The sequence below is a fragment of the Oratosquilla oratoria genome, chromosome 6 (genome assembly GCF_046742065.1).
Source record: "Oratosquilla oratoria isolate Oo_2021 chromosome 6, ASM4674206v1, whole genome shotgun sequence".
In the NCBI taxonomy this organism is placed as follows: Eukaryota; Metazoa; Arthropoda; class Malacostraca; order Stomatopoda; family Squillidae; genus Oratosquilla; species Oratosquilla oratoria.
The window spans coordinates 69,560,303-69,571,116 of record NC_134782.1 but is presented as its reverse complement, the minus strand read 5'-3'; the positions used below and the strand labels follow the sequence as shown (position 1 = coordinate 69,571,116).

Below are 10,814 nucleotides of genomic sequence, written 5' to 3'. Positions count from 1 at the left end.
CAGCCCCCAAGAGCTGCACCTCAAGACAAAGGTGAGTGTGAAGACATGACAAAGATGGTGTAGGGTATTGTCGGCAGATTATTGTCTTCTTATGATACGTAGGGAATAAATGGAGCTCCGAATGGACGCTGACTGCAGGTCATTCTAAAAAGAATGTTTTTATTGTCAAGATTTGTACATTACAAAAATATACATGTAAATGCCAATTAACAACAGAAAATATACAAGTGTTAATCAATACGTTGAGTCGTAACTCACATCATAAATTTGACATTGAAATGACATATACTAAAGCAATCACTCACCGACTTGTGCGTCTCCCATAGGTCCCCCTACGTCCGTTGACTCTTTCGACATTGCAATGGTGAAGTGGAGGATTGCGACATTACACGTGACTTGTCCCTTCCTCTAACTGCATATAACCCACACATTGGGCGACTCTGACTAATGCCAATTAGAGAAGACGACCTTGATATGCTGGCCCCCACACACCATCGTAATGTCGAACGAGTCAACGGACGTAGGGGGACCTATGGGAGACGCACAAGTCGGTGAGTGATTGCTTTAGTATATGATGTCATTTCAATGTAAAATTTATGATGCGAGTTACAACTCAACGTATTGATTAACACTTGGATATTTTCTGTTATTAATTGGCATTTACATGTATATTTTTGTAATGTACAAATCTTGACAATAAAAACTTTCTTTTTAGAATGACCTGCAGTCAGCGTCCATTTGGAGCTCCATTTATTCCCTATGTATCATAAGAAGACAATAATCTGCCGACAATACCCTACAGTCATTCGACTTGTGCGTCTCCCATAGGTCCCCCTACGTCCATTGACTCGTTCGACATTACAATGGTGAAGTGGAGGATTGCGACATTACACTTGACTTGTCCCTTCCTCTAACTGCATATAACCCACACAGTGGGCGACTCTGACTAATGCCAGTTAGAGAAGACGACCTTGATATGCTGGCCCCCACACACCATCTACCCACAACTTCTCCCACACTCGACCAAGTCGATGCCGGTGACGGGGGGAAATTGTACAACTGATCGTACTGTGACACTAAATTGACGGACGTAAAATGCACAAAATTATACCGTGACATTAACGGACGTACAATACACAAAATTATACCGTGACATTAACGGACGTACAATACAAATTATTCATTCCACTCCTGATTTTTATACAATGAAATCAGCAACATAAATTTACGTCTATGGACGTAACAGATGGGAATCATCCTTTCTGATGCCTGCCTCCTAGGACCACCACTAGCCACTACCCATTGTCGGTCTCTGTGACCCTCTTTCCATCCTATCAAGAAAAACTTCCTTACCTACAACTTCTACCACCAATACTCCTCTCTTAAGTGGGGCTGTCAATTTTTTCCCTAGCCTTTACTAAATCTTTCTACCTTTGCTTTTTCATGACCTTTTACTACAACATTAAAACTACTTCCAGTATTAGTTCAAGGGGCTTTCATAAGAATCCTTTATTATGTTTCTGAATTTTGTGGCTTGCTGCTATACCACCTTCAATCTGTCAAAGACTATTATGAGATCCGAGTACCATAAAAAGCACCATATGAGGGCAGACCATCAATAAGAGGTTGAAGGATTGGATGAAAGTGGAAATTACTGACAAAAATCAGGGCAAACACCATATGTATGAAGTATTGCACATTAGAACTTTGTGAAATAATTTACATAGTAGTTAAATTGCACACTTAAAACCTTCACTTTACATTACCAATATTGAATCAAGATATTTCCAAACAAATTGTAGCCATACTTAGTACTGGTATCAATCTACGTGCATAACTTTAATTAGCCACTTTCAAGACCATTGCATTAACTTGTGCAAATATCCTTGAATACACATTGATCATTTGCTATTCTATAAACCTTAATATCAAAAGTGAATTGAGAGACCTATTGAAGTCCAGTTTTTCAGATATGTTGTGGACTAATACTGTACGAGCAGAAGTGGCTCTGGAACAGATCCCGAGGAACTCTACTCTTAATATAATTCCAACTAGAAGTGTTGCCAACCAGAATTACTGGTACCGTTTACAATTGTTCAACCAGTTAGTATTCTAGCTTAGCAAATAGGCAAGAATTGGTTTACTAATAGGGTGGTTGACGAATATAATAAACTTAGTAACCACATAGTAAGCGCTGAAACTATAAGTTGTTTTAAGAAATGATTAGACAACTTTATGGATGGGGATGACGGGTGGTGATGGATACGGAGCTGCCTAGTGTTGGCCTTATGGTCTCTTGCAGTTTCCTTCATTCTTATGTTCTTGAGTTTACTTATGCGAAACAAGTTTATAGCTTCTTGTGGGAGGAAAGATGAAAACTGAACACCAAAATATCTTCAAATCTATAATGCTCCTTTTGTCAAATATATAAACTATGTTGTAAAATTCTAGGTAAGAATCTGTAACAATTTGATTACAAAAACAGACTTGAGAATGAAGATAATGGAAAATTTGCCACCAGAAATATATATCAAAAGGATCAGGGAAACTTGTAATCTACTGGAAACCACATGATTGAAAAACTAGTTTAGTCATTACTCCAGTCAGTGGTGCAGTAATCTCAAAACTAAACTAAACTAAAACTTAAAAACAACTAAGACAGCAGAAAAAAGATTACTCCAGATCTTCCTGAGAAATCAAGCATACATACATACATACATATACCAAGGTTTTTTCCCCCTTACAAGGGAGGTAGCCAAAAAGAAAAAGGCATAAAATCATTCCCACCCATTCCATCCCTGAATACACTCCACACCCCTCCACCCTCCCTCTTATCTTAGCACCTCCCAGATGACAGGTCATTCCTGCACCTTGTCCACTGCCCTGGGTCAGAAGCAGTGTCGCAAGACACAGCACATCCACAGCAAGGCTGCTTCATTAAATCGGCGACCTCCCCTTCTGTCCCATGCATAAAAGGAGAAGACGGGGAGAAATCATACATGGATGGGGTAGTGCGAGAGGTAAATGCAAGGGTAGTGGGTCAGGGATTGGAGATGGTTAAAGAAAATGGAGAAAAGTGGGAGGTAAGCCAGCTGTTTGCGGACGACACTGCGCTTGTGGCAGGATCGGAGGAGGGATTGAGGAAGTTGGTGACAGTTTGGGAGAGAAATCAAGCAAGGATAGTAAATATTACACAAATGATTACAAATGCAGAGCATGCCAACAGGAGACCTATTAGTCCATATCTAGGTTCGGATGTGAAAAAATCATAAATGAATAAATAAAAACTACAACAATGTAAATAACAAAACACGTCTGCTAACAGAGGATAAAAGATGGGTGGTCTAATACAAGTGTCTAGTACCCTGAAATTTATGGACATTCACGACAAAGAGCACCTGTTAGTATCAGCACATTGGAAAACAAGAGGCTATGAAATGAAAAAAACTAATGTTTAAAGACCATTATAAAATAGAACTAGATTCATAGAATAGTGGAGCTGGAAGAACAATACTTTCAAACATAGGGCAATTAGAGATCTGTACTGACCAACGACATCACAAACGTGATCCTACAAGCACAGGTTATCCTATATATAACAGCTAGGAATATACATAAACCCACACTCACCGTGATTTTTTTTTAATAAGGTGTGTAGGAGTATTAAAGCATGCACATACAAATTTTTTCTTATTATTGGGAACCATGCTGTTCAAGTATAGTTAATGTGGTTCTCAAGAACAGACTTGAATGACCAGGGTTTCCATCTGCTGACACCTGTGCTTGGTTGATCATTGTATGGTTATTTCCTGGTAAATTTTCACTACTAAGTCTTTGATATGTGTGCTTAAGGTCATGCGAGAATTAAAAACTAAAGGCCAGGATTTATTCTTAACTTTCTAATGTTAGACTTAAAGAAGCTGTCTGGATTGAACAAAACTGGTGCCAATTTTGAGAGAAGCTCCCATCCTGTTTTCCTAATTTATCATTCTAAATTGTTTAAACAAGTTTTGGTATTCTTAGCAGCTATTTTGTAATTGCTATGCTGGATTGTTATATTCAGGTCGTCTACATACAAGCACTTTGGTGTTATGCTCTGGATTTGGTGTTGGGGAGATACACAGACACAGATACACAATTCTATGACTAGGAGAGATGTTACCCATTGTGCTGTACTTGTTAAATAATTTACTGCAAGATATACTGCAAATAATACAAGTCCCCACCCTACCCAATTAAACATGGCAATGATCAGTCCTAGTTCAGTTGTGAATACATAATTGACACGTTTTGGCTTTTTTTTTTTTTTTTTTACAAATCCCTCAACAAATATCCAGGTCTGAGGTTCTACATATTATATAATAAATATATGTAAGTGTCAGTTAAATACTTTATTTAGGTTTTAGCAAAACTAAAGATGTTCCCCAACATAAAGCACTGGCTCTATTCCAACTTTATTTAACAATGTGATTATAAGCAAACCAACAAATGTATACATTCTCCCAGTCCATTGAAGATTACCAAGATAAGACTATTGGGGAGGAACTTTTTGCTTGTCATGTCACCCAGTGTCAGTGTGTGTATCACTGTAGCCCACTTTATTTTCCAAAAATACAAAAATATAAAACATCCAATTGCATGCCTATTAGTATCCTGTACATTATAATGGGAAACATTGACATGGTTCACAGAAAATAATTCAAAATTATCTTAACATGCACGGATATTCCTGATCACGAGTAAATGTTTAATGTGGCATGCCTACCGTACTCATTTCTCCTGAAGCAGTATTTCGTCTACAAATGCTGCCAATTAGAATTCCATACCCAACATTCTAATCAACAACAAAATTCTCACATGATCTGCTCGTTTTAGAATTACCCAAAGTACACAGTCACACGCATTACTTGTGTGAATGAACGGTTAGTCGTCTGCTGTCCATTTGAGATCGGATTTCCACTTCCTATTAGCAAGTAACACTTATATCTGAAGATTATTGGGCATATACACTCCGCCAAGAAAAATGTATCTCTTTACCTGAGAAGAATAAGCTATTTATCTTCTTAAAAGTGTATAAAAGCTTTGTCTCTGCGTACAACTGTGCTTCCTTACACTTCTCCGGCCTCAGACTGATCTGCTCGATGTTAGGTAAATATCTTACTTTGACGCAATCTTTTGACTGCGCATGCGTAGACTTCTAAAGCGTTCGATAGCATTCCCAAATACCAATTCCCTATTTCTTTATTTTCTCTCTAAGAACTATCCCTTTTATGATTTAATATATACAACAAGTGAGGATAAATATTATGAATAAAATACTAAATTTTCTACTAAAATATTTGAAGAATTTTACCTGCAATAGATTGGTAGCTATGTTGTCTATGTTTATCAACTAGTAAACCCACTGTTTTATTCACATCAATCTTCACTACATTATTGAGCTATACAATATCGAAGAAATATTATTATATCAAGATTAGTTGAAACAGAATCCACAGATTATATTTATAATAATGTCTGAGACACTTTTAATGGACTGTTACTCCTGTTCGTAGTTGCCCTCATAACAGGTAGACGTGCGCGCCAAATTTTGAAAACAGCCTCAAATCTACTTTACTATCTGTATCTCATTCTCATAGCACTAATATTCTAACATTTTGCACAGTACAGGAATGATCACAAACTGATTAAGATCGTCTGGTGATATTAAGAGAACATGCGTATATATATGATTTCCCAAATATATATTCACTTGAATATCTCCAAAGGTCAATGGTCCCCGGACATAATCTCACGGCTAGCTGTGAGTCGCTTGGTTAAGAATATATATATATATATATATATATATATATATATATATATATATATATATATATATATATATATATATATATATATATATATATATATATATATATATGTATATATAATATTATATATATAAAGATAAATAATAAAATCAATAATAATAGAAAAATAAGTAAATAAATGAATAGGTAAAGTTGAATAATAAACAAACAGATAAATAGTAAATAATAATAGTCAGATAAATAATGATAAATGATAATCAAGGAAATAATAAACAAACAGGCAAATAACAACAAATAAATAATATAAAATAAATGGCAAGCATTACAGCATCTTGCTTAGGTGTTTATCTAATCTTAAAGCCTCGAACTGAACTACATTGCACTGCCTCTGCAGTTAGTTTATTTCATTCATTAACTACACGGTTGGAGAAGTTGTTTCTACCTACTTCCAAATTAAATCTATTTCCTGACAGTTTGAGACCATTATTTCTTGTCGGATTCTCATTCAGTGTGAAAAATTTGTCACTTTTGATGTTGTCAATTCCCTTTAAAATTTTAAAGACCTGTATCAAGTTACCTCTGAGTCTACGATTTTTTAGGGGAAACAGATTCATATGTTTTAGTCGATTTTCGTATGATTTATTTTTGATATATGGAATCAGTTTTATGTCTCTCAGTTGTACTTTTTTCCAATCTGTCAATGTCTTCATTGAGATTCGGTGACCATACGGAAACAGTATATTGCAAATGTGGACGAACTAATGATTTATATACTTGTTAATGAGAGATGGATTTTTGAAGTCAAAAGATTGCGCAATCAGTCCTAGAATCTTAATTGCTTTCTCAGAGGCTGAAATACACTCCTTAGATGATTTGAGATAGTTACTGATAATTACGCGGAGATAATTTTCACTATCCACTTTTGTTAACGAATTTCCAAATAACTTGTAATCGTACTTACTTTTATTTTTACCTATGTGCATAACCTTGCATTACTTGTGTTAAATTTCATTAGCCACTCTTCAGACCATTGCTGCAGTTTATCTAATTCTTCTTGAATATTTAATTGGCTTAAATCATCATATACTGTACTATTCCGCACAGTTTTGTATCATCAGAAAATTTGAAGACAAGAGATTTTAGTCCGTGGTCGATATCATTTATATATACTATGAATAGAAGTGGCCCAAGGACGGAACCCTGAGGAACTCCACTTGTAACATTTTTCCATCTAGAAGTTTTTCCATTTAAAACATGTTTTCAATCATTCAACCAATTAGTAGTCCAACTTAATAGGTTACCACTTATTCCGTGTGAAGGTAATTTAGTAGTCTTTCGTGGCGGACGGTAACAAAAGCTTTTGCAAAATCTAGATATTTTAAATCTAAATTGTTTCTTTTGTCATAATTCGAGATGATTGTGTTGTAGAATCTGAGTAAGGCAAGAACGTTTCCGTCTGAATTCATGCTGGCTATCATTTATCACACAGTTACTTTCTAAATTATGTTTGATAGCATCTCTGATGATAGTTTCCATTATTTTTCCTACGATTGAAGTCAAGCTTGTAGGCCTGTAGTTATTTGGCTTCTTTTTTTGAATATGGGAGTAACGTTAGCTAGCTTCCATTCTCTTGGGACATCTCCGGATATGATGGGTTTCTTGACCACAGCACTATATGGAACAATTATTTGTAATATAAAGGAGACAGAGAGAAGAATAATTGGTGTTAGAAATGGAGGTAAGGCATTCATAAAGTTTGTGATTAGGGATAAATCTTGAGTACAGTTTCTTGAACTGTGGCCGAAACCCGACACTGAAAGCATTGAAAAACATCATAAATGGCACATACTTCATCTCTTCCATACAAAGGATATGCCGTGTCACCTCGAACATAAAGGCCTACCGCTTTTCTAATATTGGAATAACTTTTATATTTTCACAAGTTTCATATTGTCTTCTTTCTTAATCATACTCCCGAACCATTTGTTCTTTATTTATCACCTATCTAGATGTTTTTGCAACTTCTTTACCATCCTTGCATATATCTTAATCTTTTCTTGGACATATAATTTACCTTCTTACATTTTTCAGTCGTCTTGTTGTTTCCAGTAAAGTTAGGCCATCTAATTTCATCAAATTACCTTGCAGTGTGTTTTAATTTTTCACTTTACTCATTAAGATACCTTGTAAAGTGTGCTTTAATTTTTCCACTTTACTCATTAAATTACCTTGCAAGGTGTGCTAAATTTTTTTCACTTTACTCATTATAGCTTTGTTATTACTTTAGCTTCATTTGTTGTTTCAATTGTTATGTTCTTTGTTTTTCCCTTCAACTTGTTCGCATACGGGTCAACTCTCCTTGGTTTCCATTTTCTATAGTCTAATTCAGTTTATCATGTATTACTTGTTCAAGGCTTTCTATCTTAGGGTTTGTTTACAATTTAGGTTTTGCAATCGATGGGAAATGAGCTCCATCATTCGTGCAAGCACTGTCCGTTCGTGCTGATGACTGGGATTCGTAAGGCTTCTCTTTCTGACGTATTCATGTATACACAATGTTATTACTGTCTGGCATGTCGTTACGTTTATTTGGTATTTCTGAACATTTCTCCTTACAAATATAATATTCATTACACAATATGCAGCATACCGCTTTTTGCCTGGCACACACATCATATCAGAACTAAACATTTTCTTCGGCATAAATTGCCTCTTTCGTCTTTACCAAAGCCACTGCTCTCCTTGTTTTAATGTTCTGATCTTTCTTCCTATCCGGACTAATTTCAATTGCATCATCTAAGGTTTTTCTAAACACAAGTTTGTGTTTTGATTTCTTCGTGGTTTCTTTCATTTCATAATTTACTCATTTTGTCCTCTGGAGGTTAATAGATTCCTGCCACTTCTAAGGACTCTTAATCGCTTCGCATTACCATAATTTCATAAAAGTAACAGGATATGCTCACCAACGGCCTTCATGTTTATTATCAACGATTATTCAGAGCTATTCTAAATCTATTTATCTAGACCATTCAGTATCACGCTCTAGTACTGTACTTTCAGCTCTATCATCTCACATACCCACTAGCTGTCTCATTCTCTCCTATGACCCCGCCACAAGCGCAGTTTCATCCACAAACAACAACTGGCTTGTCCACCACTTCCACTCTGGATTACCATCTTCAAACTCCGTGCCGCCCCATCTATACATACGTTGAACCAAGGTCTAAATATACAGGTCAGACAGTTGGAATTCTTCTGCGCAGCTTCTGACGTCATTTGGCTGAGTCCATTTTCTCTTTGTGATACACTGAAGAAAACTGTGAAACGCCAAGGAAGACAGGAACTATAATATTTTATATATTATATATATATATTATATATCATATATATTATATATATAGACAGGAACTATAATATTTTATATATAAATTTTATATAATATTTGTCAGAATATAACTAATTGCGTGGAGCAGTGCGAGCGAAGGCAACGTCATTTTTGAACGACGGACCAGCTTCAACTGACAGCTATAGGACCCGCTAACCCCACTTTGAGCAGCCAGGTGACGTTCACGGGCCCGCTGCGCCAACTCCCTCGAAATTCGGTCGGAAGTGGTTAGACCTTATATTCTTAGATCTTGCCCTCAACAGCTTTCCATTTTTCCTCCGTCATCGTACCTCCAACCTCCACTTGAATAACTAGCATATGACTTCTCTTATAGAAACCTAGACTTCTCTAAGAATATTTCAACAGTATGTCTAACATTTGTATAGGTTTACCATTTCTTAGTTCATCATTCAGCTTTCCTATATATGACGGAAAGATAATTTGATATTTTGAGATATGAAAAATAAGATACTTGTAACCGAAGCCGTTTTTACTCAAACGAACTCTCAATTGTCGGAGCTGGTAAAACCCTTGGAAGCCCAGTGTGATCACCCCTTAACACATACATCTGTATCATTCTCCACAAAGCCTTCCTACTAACCCTGTCATACATCTCCAAATACACAAAAGCCCAAAATACACCCTTACCTTTTGCCAAAAACATTTCGCATATTTGCCTTACTACCAAAAGATTATCCACGCCCTCTTTTCTTTTCCTAAACCCACATCGTTTTCCCCCAATTACTCCTGTTCACCTTCTAATCCCATCAAATGACACCCTCCCATATACCTTTCTAATTATACAACGAGTTACAGTAGTAGATTTACGTCTAGAATCAATGTGATTGGTATATATTATGAAAGGAAGCTAGAAGGCTTACCATTCGAAAAAGTTAGCTGCTTACGATTGTTCAGCCAGTTTCTAAAACAGTTAAGAAAGCCACTTCTTACTCCATGTGTTTCGAGTCTGGTTAGCAGACTCTCATGCGGGACTGCATATTTTTTTCTCCAAGGTCCAGATTTTCAACTGAGCCGTCCTTCAGTCGAGACCGGCTAACCACTGAACGTTGGGGTGTGGATTCAGTTCCCTCGAATGAATCTCCTGGCAGCAACCAGAAAATGTGTAAAGATTTATCCCGTTGCTTAAGGGCCAATGAAGTTCCTGTGGGGAGGAAATGTTGAATATTATCCAAGTGTGCACAAATTATGATGTTTAATGAAAGTTAATTTAAAAAAGGACTTTGATCAGATAAAATCTTACATTGTTACAAGGATAAGTATATTAATGAAAATAACTATCTAATACTGTACAATATTTAGATCAAATCACTGTAACAAATTAGTGTTTACACATATTGTCTATCAACCTATATCTTTCAAATTGTCTGTTTACCTTTCTATATGTGCAAGATAGTTTTAGAAACTGAAATTAATAAACTAAAGATACTGACTGGAGTCGATGAGCCCACCTGCAACTTTTTTGTCGGTAGGAATAACCTCATTCGAACGAATCTGCGCCGGTGTTGAAAAGTGTTGGGGCAAGGATGCACCCCTGCCTCACTCCTGAATCAACGGGAAAGAAGCTAGGCATGCCTCCTCTGTATTTTACAACACTCTCT

General features: G+C 36.2%; 1 protein-coding gene across 3 annotated transcripts in view; it reads right to left on the bottom strand.

Annotated features, from left to right (window-relative positions):
* Bmcp (uncoupling protein Bmcp mitochondrial) overlaps positions 1-5,194 on the bottom strand; it is a 58,779-nt gene extending 53,585 nt beyond the window's left edge. For 2 of the 3 annotated variants that reach the window (XM_076187219.1, XM_076187222.1), the window contains exon 1: positions 5,038-5,194. The gene's annotated coding sequence lies outside the window, so the exon portion shown is untranslated. The remainder of the gene's footprint in view (positions 1-5,037) is intronic. The other variant, XM_076187220.1, reaches the window with a different exon arrangement.
* Between the last annotated feature and the right edge of the window lie 5,620 nt (positions 5,195-10,814).